Genomic DNA, 14,287 nt, shown 5'->3' with positions numbered 1-14,287 from the left:
TGTCTTCAGACACTCACAGACTTGGGTGACAAAGTGGTCTATGTCACTCTGCATACGGGCCCAATAAAACCGGTCTCTGATCAGGTTGTGTGTTCTGTCGACTCCAGGATGTCCCATTTCACGGTGGAGCTCCTGAAACACAGTGGGGTGGTGTTCTCTGGGCAGGACAAGCTGACATTTGTCACCGGCTTTTCTATAGAGGACACCATCGTCATTGATATACAGTTTATGCCATTGCCTCATTAAGGCTCTTACATCAGCTGACTCAGTTTTGAGTACCTTGTTGGAAGGCTGCTGGTTGTTACTTTTGTGATGGAGGACTCGACCAATAACCGGGTCTCTCAGTTGGCTTTCTCTGATCTGCTCTGGTGTTAGAGGTTTGCTCAGAGTGGGTGAATCTCTCACTACTGTTACTGCCTCCACAGACACTGGCATGGTCCAAATGAGAGGTGTATCTCTTTGTACTATCACTCCCTGCACAGACGCACTAATAACTTCCTGGTGAACCTCCTCTGTGCACTGTTCCATGAGCTTGTTTATGTTTACTGGCATACGGGATAGGCCATCTGCGTCAGCATTGTGTTTACCTGGGCGGTAATTTATAGAAAAGTTAAAATCTGATAACTCACCGACCCACCGGTGACCTGTAGCATTAAGCTTAGCTGTTGAGAGGACGTAAGTCAGGGGATTGTTATCAGTATATACTGTGAAGTGGGGGGCATGATACAAATAGTCTCTGAAACGCTCACATATGCCCCATTTCAGTGCTAAGAACTCTAACTTCCCTGAGTGCATGTGATAGTTCTTCTCAGGTGGGCTTAGTGTTCTGGAGCCGTACCCAATAACAACCATTTTACTGTTCTGTCTCTGATAAAGCACTGCACCCAGTCCCTCCTGGGACGCATCACAATGCAAAGTGAAAGGCTGGGTGAAATCAGGGTAGCCAAGAATGGGGGGCTCAATCAGCTTATCTATGAGGAAGTTCAGTGTCTCTTGGTGGCTATGTGTCCAGTGTATGGGAGTGTTAGGTAGGAGGTTACCTTTATTTTTGTTGGTGCCACTCTTTCTGTTTGTCTTTGTCTTTGTCTTTGACTCCGCAGGCGATATCTTGTCAGGAGGTGACGAGAGCAGCTGGTACAGTGGCTTTGCAATTTTGGGAAAGTTTGGGATATATGGCCTGTAGTATGATAGAAAGCCCATTGTTCGTCTGAAGTCTGAAACTGTGACATGTACCCTCTCCTTTAATGCCTGCACAGGGGCCACTTCAGCTGGGTCCATCGTGTAGCCCTCACCCGAAACCATCCGTCCCAGAAATCTGACCTTTCGCTTGAACACATCACACTTGCGTGGACTGAGCTTAACTCCATGTTTTTGGTATCTCTGGAACACAGTTCTCATGTGGCTGACATGGTCTTCAAAGCTAGAGCTGTGAACGAGATTATCATCAAGGTAGGGTTGACAGATATCATCCCTCAGACCCACTAGGCACTCTTCCATGTTACGCTGAAACTCAGCGGGGGCTGAACTCAAACCAAAGGGGATTCTGGTCCACTGATAAAGACCCCAGGGTGTTATGAAGGCTGTGAGGTGTTGGCTTTCCTCACTCAGGAACCCCTGGTGGTAGGCCTTCCCCTGATCCAATACTGAGAACCAAGAGCTGCCTGTGAGAGAGTCTAGCATATCTTGAATTTGAGGGATTGGATGGCAATCAGGGATGGATTTTCTGTTCAGCTCCCTGTAATCGCAACAAAGTCTCAGGCCGTTTCTCAATACCCGAACTTGTCTGTACTCCCGTCCTCACGAACTCGTGATACGTCATCAGTCGCTGCCCAAGTACTGTTCCAATTCTAAGTTCGCATTTGCCCAAGTACAGACCAAATACCCGGATGTGAACTTGATCCGCCCGGATCCGCCCCCTTTACCGAGCATGCTTCAGACTAGACTCTCTGAGGACTTTTCACAGCAGATTGCCCAGAATGCAACACCGCACCGGACCACCAGCGCTTGAAAAACAGGACCATTATGGCGGACACGGACCGCGGTAAGAAATGTCCGAATTATTTTTTTGTTTTGCCACAGAATGTAATTTTAAGATTAATTTTAGGCTTGAATGTTGTTAATTAACTTCAAATCTGTGGCTGATTTGTGCACCGAACTTTCGGACGTTTGTGTAGCCGGCTAGCCGCTGTTAACCCTGCCGCAGATGACCGGCCCGTCAGACCACTGTACCCCGCCTAAAAAGCCTTATTTGCGGCCAGTACTTTTGAAAGTGTCCGCTGGTTCAGCTGGGTCTTCTTTGTAGTGGTTCAAATGAGATCTAATTAGTTGTGGATATATTTATTGGACTTCTATAGTCTCAGCCAATTTTGGGGAGATAGAACTGCCTCTGACTAATGTTTGATATGTGTTTATGCGAGTAGTATTAACGTTATTTTACTTCAATTGAAGGTATGCGTCCAGGGAGTTAATTCTGCACTGAGCTGTCAACGAGACTTTTCACCAAGCAAGAGGACTTCATCCAGAGAAATATGCATTTGTTTATCAGTTGTGGAAAAAGTACTCACATTTTTTACTTGAGTAAAAGTAACAATACTGCAATGTAGAAATACTCTGTTACAAGCAAAAGTCCGGAATTAAAAAATTACTTGAGTAAAAGTACAAAAGTATTGGTATAAAAATGTACTTAAATACCAAAAGTTGAAAGTAATCCTTATGCAGAATGTCCCATTTCACAAGTTTTCTAATGTATAAAATGTCTAGAAATCTTTTGAAAATAGCAGACCTACAAGTCCTATAAGTGAGCTTGTAGATCGGCTATTTTCTAATGGGCGAAATGTAGATATGGCTCAAGTGGTTAATGTATGTTTTGTAATAATAATCTAAATCTACAAAGTAACTAGTAACTGAAGTTTTCTAATAATTGTAATGGAGTAGATTTGGAGTAGAAGTAGTGGAGTATTGGAAATTGGAAATACTCAAGTAAAGTATAAATACCTAAAGATTGCACGGTACAGTACTTGAGTAAATGTACTTTGTTGCTTTGACCACTGGTCTTTTGTCTCAGTTGGGCAAATTGGTTTGACTGAGTGCAAAGTTAGGATTCATAACTTTATAGTTCAACTTTATTAGTAAATTAGTCCATTTAACCTATTAGTATCCAACTTTAAAGTGGTACTTAACTGCCTCTTTTGTGTTCTTTTGATCAAATTTGCATGTAATTATTATTGAACAATTGCTACCAATGTGCATTTAAACTAACATACAGCATTACAATATTATTCAAGGGACAGATGTGGAAACCCAGGCCCTCATTACCTGGCGGGGGACCAATGACCGGTACTTCACTGGGAAGAAAAACACGTTTAAATCTGGATGGGAGTGAGTATTGAGTGCTTCTAGCATTTCCTATATATCTGGGCAGTGGTTGGTGTCAGATTTGGGCAGTGTCCATCTTTAATGATTTCTTATTATTGTAGTGGAAGTGAGTCAGTATTGTTGTTTTCTCAGGGAATTTGTTAAGACTTCAGGCCTGTCCATGACAGGCAAACAGGCAGGCAAGAAGTGGAATAATCTCAAAGATCGCTACAAGGTAATCTGAACATCTGCAAAGACGCAGCATTCCTTGAGTGAAAGTGTTACTTGGGAATGTGAATAGTCAGTTTCACAGTGTAGTAATTAGAACCCTATTTCCAGGAGCATAAAGATCCACCATCTGGGAAAGGGGTAGAGCCCGGTGATGCCACAGCTGCCACCTGGAAGTGGTACAGTCAGATGGATGCTGCTCTCGGGGGGCAGCACTCAATTAATGCCCCCCTGGTGGTTGCATCCAATATCACTGCCACTTCAGGTGGCGTGGTCCGCTTAGCGACCTCTAGCCTATCAGAAACAGAGGAAGCCAGGGAGAGCCAGCCAGAAAAAAATGAAGATTTGCTGGATTTCTTGCGAGAGCAGTCCGAGAGAGAAGAGGAGAAACACAGGGAGGACTTGAGAAGAGAAGAGGAGAGGGAAAGGGCAGCCACACAGCGCTCAGAGAGATATCTGGCTCTGTTTGAGAAACTGGTGGACAAAATGTAGTGAAATAATCATATTTGAACTGCCCCCCACCCCCACCCCCACCCCCCCCACCATGACAAGCACTTGGAATTGTACGAGTTCAGGCATTACATTTAGTTGGACTTGGTTCCACAGATAAATATTGTGAAAATAGCCGAACTACGCTCACAGCGCGTCGTATTGCGAGGCGTTGTGAGCTTGTAGATCAGCTATTTTCACAATATTTGCCTCTTTCGTAGGTCAATATTTGGCCAATGTTGGACCATTTCTTATAGTTCAGTTTGATGTTTACTTTTGGCGTAGTAATGGTGTTCTTATTAGTTTATTTAAGGGGTATTTAAAGGTCTAGTAGTTCCTTTAAGAAATGTGCAGATACCCTGTGTACTTATACTGTGTGTTGGTTTGTTTACTTCGGAGTGAGCAAACAATGTTGCACTTTAACCCATTAAAACTGGGAAAGTATCTGTGTCATTTGCATCAGTCTTTTTACCACTTAAACCATATTTGATACTTTGGCTATTCACAAATGGCAGATGTTCAAGCTCACAGCGTGTCACTTTTTGCCGCACTTTGAGCTTGTAGATCTGCTATTTTTGAAAGAATTTTGAAAATGTATGCAAATATTTGAACACATATAAATGTTTAACTAAAATCTTTGCTTCTCGGGGTCCCTGGAACAAAAAAGTTGGAACGAAGTTTGAGCACCACTGATATAGCAACATAAGTTTTTCAGAAAAGCCTCAGGTCTTAATGGATTAAGCTGTTCATCTGGGGACCCCCCCCCCCCCAAAAAAAAAACTACCCCCCTGGGTAGTGTACCGTTAATATGTAATATATGTTGTCTATTTTGTTCACTTCCCAGGGATTTGTTTCATTTGTCAATTGTTGTACAAGTAATTACATTTTAACACATTCTTGAAAGTAAATTATATTATTTAATTTGATTTACAACAAAACAGAAAAGACACCATTGCATGAAATTAATATAATACAACATATATATAAATATATATATATATATATATATATATATATACACAACTATTTACAATCTAATTATATGAAATGAAATGATGCAACTTGTACTATGAATGCTTAGTCAACTTGACCGTTGGCCTCTGTACTTAGTCTGCTCTTTTTCCCTCTACAGCAATTCTTCGCGGTGTTGTGAGCTTATAGATCTGCTATTTTCGGCTATTGTTCGGAACAATAGCAGATCTATAAGCTTGTTCCCCATCAAACAAAGAGTTGGCGGACCCTCTTTAGTAACTCTAAGAACCCCCTAGAGGTTCCGGACCCCCTGTTGAACACCCCTGCTGTACACAAACCTTCCTCTGTCTGTAGATCAGGGGTCTTCAATGTTTTTCAGGCCAAGGACCCCTATAGCTGAGAGAGAGATGAAGCAGGGACCCCCTACTACATATGTTGCAGATTAAACCTTTTCATAGATTTCATAGATAGATCCATGGACTTGTTTGACAGCACTATCATTGTGTAGTGTTGTGCTAGATTCATGTTAATGTGTATTTTCATATATTTAACCACTTGAACCATCAATACTTAGTAAACTTGACCTTGCGCTCTGTACTTGGTCTGCTCCCCCCTACACCAAACCTCTCTGCTGAAAATAGCAGATCTGCTATTTCCGGCTAATGTTCCTCTCAGAATAGGGATGCTAGGGTTCAAGTGGATAATGTAAAAAAAAAGTTCCTATCACACAAAGATTTGGTGGACCCCCCTGTAGTAACTCTGAGGACCCCCTAGGGGTCCTGGACCACCGTTGAAGACCTCTGCTCTACATGTAATCATGGTCTCCCAGCCATGCATCCAGTTCATCAGGAGCACTGATTTCATCAGCAAGCCTCTCTCGGAGACCGTTCCCAGACAGTTCCCTCTCAGCGCCGTCTGCGCCATCCTCCTCAACTGGGCCCGGGCCATCCTCCTGCTCCTCCTCCTCGTCCAGGATATCCCCTGCTGCCTTGCAAATGTTGTGGAGTATGCAGCATGCGGCGATCACCTTTGGGGCAAAGATGGGCCTGATCTCCAGGGCCCGAAGGAAGATCGAGCGCCACCGTGCCTTCAGCATCCCAAAGGTACGCTCTACGATGTTGCGTCCTTTGGTGTGGTGCCGGTTGTACCGTGCTTGAACTTGGCCTGTGAATTCAAATGTACTTTGTAAATCTATTGTGTATTTCAAAGTCACCAAAGTACTCTCTCTGTGTGTGTGTGTGTGTGTGTGTGTGTGTGTGTGTGTGTGTGTGTGTGTGTGTGTGTGTGTGTTTCTTATGACACAGGAAGAGCGTTCTTACCTGCCAAAGGCTTGCGGTATGGAGTCATAAGAGCCACAGGGTGCTGCAAGCACGGATAGCCTCCATCACCCAACAGGAAGTACCTTGCTGGTGGATACAGGGCCTGCTTGTAGAAGCGTGATCGCCGCATGACAAGGGCATCATGTACAGTACCTGGTTGGCCAATGTATGTTGAATGTTAATGTTAATGTTTTGAATAGCCAAATAAATCTTAAAATGACAGTCTTAATCTGAATGTTTTAGAAAATGTTTGGATACAATTTGCATTGGCTATTGATTTCATGTTTTGTCCCAAAACATGCCTAGCATTACTTGAAATACGTGCAGCCTAATGTACAGGGTCCCCACAGTCATGAAATTCCCTGAAATATTTCATAATTAGAAAAAACCTTTTCCAGTCCTGGAAAAGGTTTTGAATTTATCAAGGGTCGTGGAAAAATATTTGGCTATGCATTGTTTTTGGCTATTGATTTTGTTGATAAAAAACATTTTCCAAAACATGTACATTACACAAAACATGTAACATAAGTTAGTTTTTCGCCAAACAGGCTGTGTGATTGCAGCCTAAATGTATATCGGACGTGACAAAAAGAACAGATTAAGAGAAGACTGCACAAGCCATTATCCCCAATGCAATCTTGCGCTCTCTCCCTCTCTAACCATGGAAGAGAGACGTTGCCTTGGAATAAAATTATATTTGATACACATATTTGAACACAAGCAGATTGCTTTAAATTATCGTATATTTTTTCTTGTCAGGAATCCAGTGGAGAGCCGCCCCACCCCGGCCGGGAGGAAGCTGATGACCTGGAAAAGACCGGGGAAGCTTCCTCCCGCCCCCACCCTCCTGGCCGCGAGGAAGCTGAGGACCTGGAACAGACCGGCGAGGCTTCCTCCCGAAACAAATCCAGCATATCTTCATTTTTTTTTCTTAGGTCGTGGCTGGCTTTCCCTGGCTTCCTCTGCTTTCGAAGAAGGGCTAGAGGTCGCTAAGCGCACCACGCCACCTGCAGCTGTGGCACCACCGGGCTCTATCCCTTTGCCTGTTGGTGGGTCTTTATGCTCCTGAAAATAGGGTTCTAATTACTGCACCCCGGCCGGGAGGAAGCTGATGACCTGGAAAAGACCGGGGAAGCTTCCTCCCGCCCCCCCCCCCCCCCTGCCCGCAATGAAGCTGAGGACCTGGAGAAGACCGGCGAGGCTTCGGCCAGGTAAAAGTGACCAAAATGAAAATGCACTGTGATATGTTAGCTTGTAGATCTGTTCTTTTTGTCAGGTGACACCTTTACTGTAGTCTATCTAGGCAGAGGCATTGATAGCACACATGTTTAAAGGTCAATACCACTTTGGTAGAGGCTAGGGTTGTGTAGTTAACGTGCCATGATGTAACTCCAAAGGTGGACAAGAAATCAAAAATAATCGCTCCAACACAGATACCCTGCAGCACCAGTGAGGGCAAAAGCTTTCTGTTGATGTAGGGGGGGACCATTCGGACGTGGCACCCGTCTATGGCACCGGCAGCATGGCGCAATACCGTTCCCAGACAAGTCCCTCTCAGTGCCATCCCCCACCCCCCTGGCCGCGAGGAAGCTGAGGACCTGGAACAGAGCGGCGAGGCTTCCTCCCGGCTCCACCCCCTGCCCACAAGGAAGCTCAGGACGTGGAGTAGACCGGCGAGGCTTCGGTGAGGTAAAAGTGACCAAAATTAAAATGCACCGTGATATGTTGTTAGCTTGTAGATCTGTTCTTTTTGTCACGTGACACCTTTACTGGAGTCTATTTAACGTATCCATCGCTCCATTGATTAGAAATGTATCATTCTAAATATGCTCCTCATTGACTTACATTGTACATAAACATTGACATTATTATTAGCACATAAACGAATGTAAACAACGCTGATTCAGACGATATAGAACATCACCAAACCCAGTACTGTTTTGTTTATTCTAATAAAAATGTTAACTTCCTGTTGGTTTTACTAGTTGAAGACTGCGGATTGCCGTCTTGTTGAGATGCCATGTTGGCCTGCCTCTCTAGTGTTGTAAGTTTATCTAACTAGGCAATTTTTGTATTGGATAATGCTTTGTGTTAGTAATTAGCCTAGACTTGACGGTTTTGTTCTTATTAAAAATAGTAAAATCAACAGGAAGTTTCGATTTGCACTAAAAATACAAACAGTACTGGCTTTGGTGATGTTCTATATTGTCTGAATCAGCTTTGTTCGTTTATGTGCTAAAAGAGTGACGCGTGACAAGGGCATCATGTACAGTACCTGGTTGGCCAATGTAAACAGGAACCTGCCATTCGCATCACAGATACCCTGCAGGACCAGTGAGGGGAAAAGCTTCCTGTTAATGTAGCACTTTTTTTGTGGCAGTCTAGGGGGGACGATTCGGACGTGGCAACCGTCGATGGCACCGGCAGCATGGCGGAATACCGGATGTCCAGCTAGCCAGCGAAACTCGGCCCCCACCTCCTCCATGTCCTCGGGTCTGGGGAAATGAATCACTCTGTGGAGGAGCTCTGTCATCATTTCCTCCCAAGACCTTGTGGACCGTCCTGCAGATGGTGGAGATTGGCATCCCGAAGGCGTCTCGTGTCATCCTGTAGGACGCCCCACAGGCCAGCCAGTAAAGTGTCACCAGCACCTCAATTTCATGGCTCCATCCGTGGTCCTTCTCCCGGGGCAGCATATGGATGAGCATGGTCACACTCAACCTGGATAGCCGTAGGGCTGGTTTTGTGTCGCCACCGGCGAAGTACAGGGGACTGAGGAAGGGGACATGCTCATTCAATTGCGCATAGCGCACTGTGGGTTGGTCCTGTAAAAAAAAGAACATCATGTCACAAAATGGCAGATATACAAGCTCATAGTGCGGCACTGTGCCACGCTATGAGCTTGTAGATCTGCATTTTTTTTTAAACTCTGGGACATTTGTGCACATCATTTATTTTTTTATTTTTTTTAAAATCATTGCTTCTGTGGGGGTCCCTGGAATAAAACGTTTTGAGATGGGGGTCCGCGGCCAAATGTTTTCTAAATCCTAACAGTATGTTGTATAAGTGGTACTCCAACTTTGCCATGTCAAGGGCCCACAAAATGATATGTATTTAGCCGCGAACCCCCATCTCTAAATGTTGTTCCAGGGACCACCCAGAAGCACAGATCGGAGTTTAAAATGTTTGCTTTAAAACATATATATATACAAGTTTTGTTGTGCACAAATCTTCCACGATTTTTCAAAAAAATATCAGATACAGTAGACCAGCTCATAGTGAGCTTGTATGTCTGCTATTTTTGAATAGCCAAAGAAATCTTAAAATGACACACAGATGCTTTCCCGGTCTTAATGGGTTAACTGATTTTTTTTAATGCTTGGATCTAATTTGCATTGTCTATTGTCCCAAAACATGTCTAGCATTACTTGAAATACGTGCCACCTAATGTACACAGGATGTCATGTGACAAAAATAGTAGATCTACAAGCTAACGCGTTGCGTCATACATTGTTGCCTTGTAGATCTGTTCCTTTTGTCACGTGACACCTTTGCTGGAGTCTATCTAGGCAGTGGCATTGATAGCACACATGTTTAAAGGGCAAGACCACTTTGGTAGGGGTTGGGGTTGTGTAGTTACCTTGCCATGATGTAACTCCAAAGGTAGTCAAGAAGAAAAAAAAAATTGCTCCCTTGATTAGAAATTGATAATTCAAAATATGCTCCACATTGACTTACATTGTACAGTGAAACAGCTCTCAAAGTCACTCTTTTAGCACATAAAGAAACAAACTGATTCAGACAATGATCCAGATCCAGTCCGGGTTTTCTTCTTAATAAAAATAGTTAATCAACAGGAAGTTGATATTTTTATATAAAAAAAAAAACAGTACTGTGTTTGGTGATCTATATTGTCTGAATCAGCCTTGTTAGTGCTAAAAGAGTGACTTTAAGAACTGTTTCACTGTACAGTGTCAATGAGGAGCATATTTTGAATTCTCAATTTCTAATCAATGGAGCAATTATTTTTGATTTCTTGTCCACCTTGGACAGGTAACTACACAACCCAAACCTCTACCAAAGTAGAGGTTGGAACCCACTCCCACCTCACATCAAAGCCGCCCCCACTCTTGCCGTGTTCAAAACCCACCTTTTTAGACTCGCTTTCCCTGCTTAACCCAAACCAAATCTCACTTTCTTCCTCTAAGCCTTAGCCTTTTGTTTTTAGCCTTTTAACATCTTCTTTTTCTCCTAATAAAATTGTTTTTAAACTGTTTTGTAAAGCGACTTTGGGTACTAGAAAAGCGCTATATAAGTCTGATGTATTATTATTATTATTATTATTATTAAAGTGATCTTGCCCTTTTAAGATTATTGCACCATTGCTATACACCTGGAATTGGGGCTAAATACTTTGGAAAAGTTTTGAAAATATTGCCTATATTGGCATAACTGATTATTTTACTTTTTTAAAATCTCATAGTGATTTCACCATAACATCAAAATATCAAGGTCCATATCACCCAAACCTACATTATTACATTATTATGTAATGAAGACCAGAGTTGCAACTGTACTTGGACCTATTTCTGTCTACACCACATCTCTTGAATTGCTGAAATCTTGCAGAATTATCAGACCAGAAAGCCACTGTAGCCTTATATGAAATATAGTGCTTTTCACTAATGACGTGTCCCACAGTTTATATAAAGGTTTATGTTTCACCATACATAAAGCTAGCCTTCATAGACATGACTCATGGGATATTCTGGTTTTGACTAATGATATACAATGTCACACAGATGAGGTACAGTACAGGTACTTTATTCACACTTATTTGTGTTTTATTTATGCTTACCAAGTAAACTGTGAAGTCTAGGCTAACTACTAACACAAAGCATGATCCAATACAAAAAATTGCCTAGTTAGATAAACTTACAACACTAGAGAGGCAGGCCAACATGGCATCTCTCCTCTGCCTCCTCAGCTCCATCCTGGCTCTCCTTGCACGGATTCTCCTCCTCCACTGGGCAGCCTCCTCTTCAGCCTCTAAATGCAGCATGCCTACAGCCACAGCAGCAACTACAACACGCTTCTGGTCCATTTTTGTCCCGTTCTCACTTTTAAAATGCTTGTCTTTCTTATTATATCAATATAATATCTAATAATAAAATACAGTGATTTTGTTTGAATATGATGGAATATGATTAAGGATTACTGTGATTATGGTAAGCTCACATTTCATATCACACACACAATACAGTAAGAACTCCTGTAAGTTATTAAAAGTAAAAAAAATAAAATAAATAAAACGTTTTTTAAGAAACGTTTATTTTGAAATTTTTTTATGCATGGGCAGGGACCACCTGCAATACCTTTGCGGACCACCAGTGGTCCGCGGACCACCGGTTGAAAACCCCTGTATAGGCCTTCATGCATATTTCTATACGCTTTTTAAAAAATATAACAGTAAATGGGATATTAACATGTATTTCTCTTTTAAAAACGAAAAGAGGCAGTGTTGTTTTATTTAAATTTTATTTTTTATAGAATGTTTTGTTGTAAACAGCACATTAAACTTATTTTATACTCCGTTGTACAAAAATAACGAGATGGTGACGTCATCGAGTACGCTGCCGTTCCAACTACCGTACTCCCGTTCTCCCGTCCTCCCGTCCTCGGAAGTACGCTGCCGTTCCAACTACCGTACTCCCGTCCTCCCGTCCTCCCGTCCTCGGAAGTTCCTACTTCCGAGGCGAACTTGCAAGTCTGAACTTCCAAGGACGCAAGTCCATGCTTCCCAAGTTCGGGTATTGAGAAACGGCCTCATTGTCCCATCTTTCTTCCTCACACACACCACTGGTGATGCGTATGGGGATCTTGACTGGACTATCCAACCACGATTCAGCAAGTCCTGTATATATTCTTTGACCTCGTTATGCAGTGGTTTGGGGACTGACATGTACGTTCTCTTTACTGGAGTGGGGTCCTGAAGACTAATGTGTAGTTTCAGGGAGGGGATACTCCCTATGTCATCTTCGTTGTAGGCAAATGCATGACACTCCTCTCTCAGTAACTGTCTCACTAATCCTCTCTGTTCATCAGTTAGGTGGGAATGATTGACAGGGGGATCCCACTGACTTGGTTTCGGTGTTTTTGGTTGGTTGCAAGTGGTGTCCCTTTTCTGTTCACCTGTCTGCTCCTGTCTGTTTAGTGTCACTCTGTTTACTGTCCTCCCTTCCTCCCTCTTTATTGTTGACATCACTTTCTATCTGTTCCACTCTAACTGGATAGGCAGTCTTGACTATTTGGAGGTGACCCAGAACTGTGCGTTTATCTAAAGTCATGGCCTGCTTGCTGACATTTGCAATGGGGACCGGCACATACATTGACCTGTCTGTGGGGATACTGACTAACCCCTCTTCAATGATAATCCCCTCAGGTAGTGTGGGCTCTTCACAAGGGACAAGTAAGAGGTTTTGACCTTGAAACTGTTCTCCACTACTAGCTTTGACATAGACAATGCTGATTTGTCCGGCTGCTAAGTGAACCCTCTTCTTCCCTGTATGCACAATTCCCACTTCTTCACTTATCTCTGGGGACTGCACGAGCCTGAGCACTGACTTTGCTGCTCTGAAAGTCACAGAGAATGCCTTACTCACTTGGAGAATGGTCGCTGACCTTGCCTCTGACATCATCTCCCCATTTAGCACTGCCTCTATTACATTAAAGCCAATTATGGGCTGCTCTGCAACATTTGGGTCACTTGACACTAGGGTGGGGACTAAAAGTGGCTCTACATGGTCTACATCTTTGCCTAGTCTAAACTCCACCTCCACCCAGCCCAGGAAAGGTATCTCAGTTTGGTTTGCTGCAAGTCCAATTACTCTGTCTGCCTCCAACAGTTCACTAATAGGTCTCACCACACGATGAGGTAAATTCACCTTCCTCCATTCCTCATTAATAAGACTAGACTGCGCACCCGTGTCCCATAATGCTTCTACAGGAACCCCGTCTAACTGACAATGGACCATACATCTCTTACCTAGGAGGTCTAGGAGTTTGGCTTGACGTCGGGGTGCAAGATAGTTGGCGGGGCTCTGGAACGGGGAAGTTACTTGGGTGACAGCTGTCTGCTCAGTGGGACTAAGTGGGGTCTCATGTCCATGGGCTACTGAGAGTCCCGACTCAGCAGCCCTCTCTCGTTTCCCTGCTGTTCTCTGCCTTGGCGACATCCTCTGGAGAGGTGCCCCTCGTGGCCACACTTGAAGCAGTGTCTGCATGACTCTCCAATCTGAGCTTCCTGACAGGCTCTGCATCCTCTTGGTCGGTTCCTGGCGTAGGCTGAAGTTCTGTCTGTTTGAGTCTTTCTGTTAGCCTCTGCAGTTTCCAGAACTAGTTTTTTCATTTCCAACAGCTCTGCTCTGAGTCCTTCTATGAGGTGACTGGTGCTGGAATCCTGCTCTGTGCTGCGCCCCTGACTTTTCTTACTTTTGGCTCTGAACTCAGCGGTGTTAGTGGGGTCTCTGTGATCATCTGGTGGCTCTGTTTCTCTCCTGAAAGGGGGTTGAGGTGCATGGGGGGACACCTCTGTATGGATTTCACTGAGTCTAGGGGCCTTGCTCATAACTGTTTTCTTTAGTTTTTGCTTTATTCGCTCTATTAAATCTTCATCTGTCACACTAGGGCTGCTAAGGTAAGGCTTAATCTGGAATTTCACCGCATCACTATACAATCCTGTTTCAAGAGAGCGGAGGAATTTTCTCTGAATTAGTTCGGGACTAAACTGCTCACCCTCATTTTCATTACTCAAGCTCCACATTAACTTCTCCTTCAGTTCAATTGCTCTTGTAGTGATATCGGACCAGGTATGGACACAGAAAGCGAATTACTATGGTTTTCGGTTTTGATAAAGCCATAACTGG

General features: G+C 43.5%; 1 long non-coding RNA gene across 1 annotated transcript; it reads left to right on the top strand.

The window, feature by feature from the left end:
• Window positions 1-5,226: 5,226 nt before the first annotated feature.
• Window positions 5,227-8,043, top strand: LOC308085437. Its single transcript, XR_013933170.1, has 4 exons — window positions 5,227-6,146; window positions 6,348-6,528; window positions 7,122-7,573; window positions 7,841-8,043. It is a non-coding gene; the product is annotated as an uncharacterized lncRNA (long non-coding RNA).
• The last annotated feature ends 6,244 nt before the right edge of the window (window positions 8,044-14,287 follow it).

This window comes from Gymnoscopelus braueri (assembly GCF_963280865.1).
Source record: "Gymnoscopelus braueri genome assembly, chromosome: 5".
Lineage (NCBI taxonomy): Eukaryota > Metazoa > Chordata > Actinopteri > Myctophiformes > Myctophidae > Gymnoscopelus > Gymnoscopelus braueri.
Note: the sequence above shows the minus strand (reverse complement) of the source record. Positions and strands in the feature narration are given on the sequence as shown.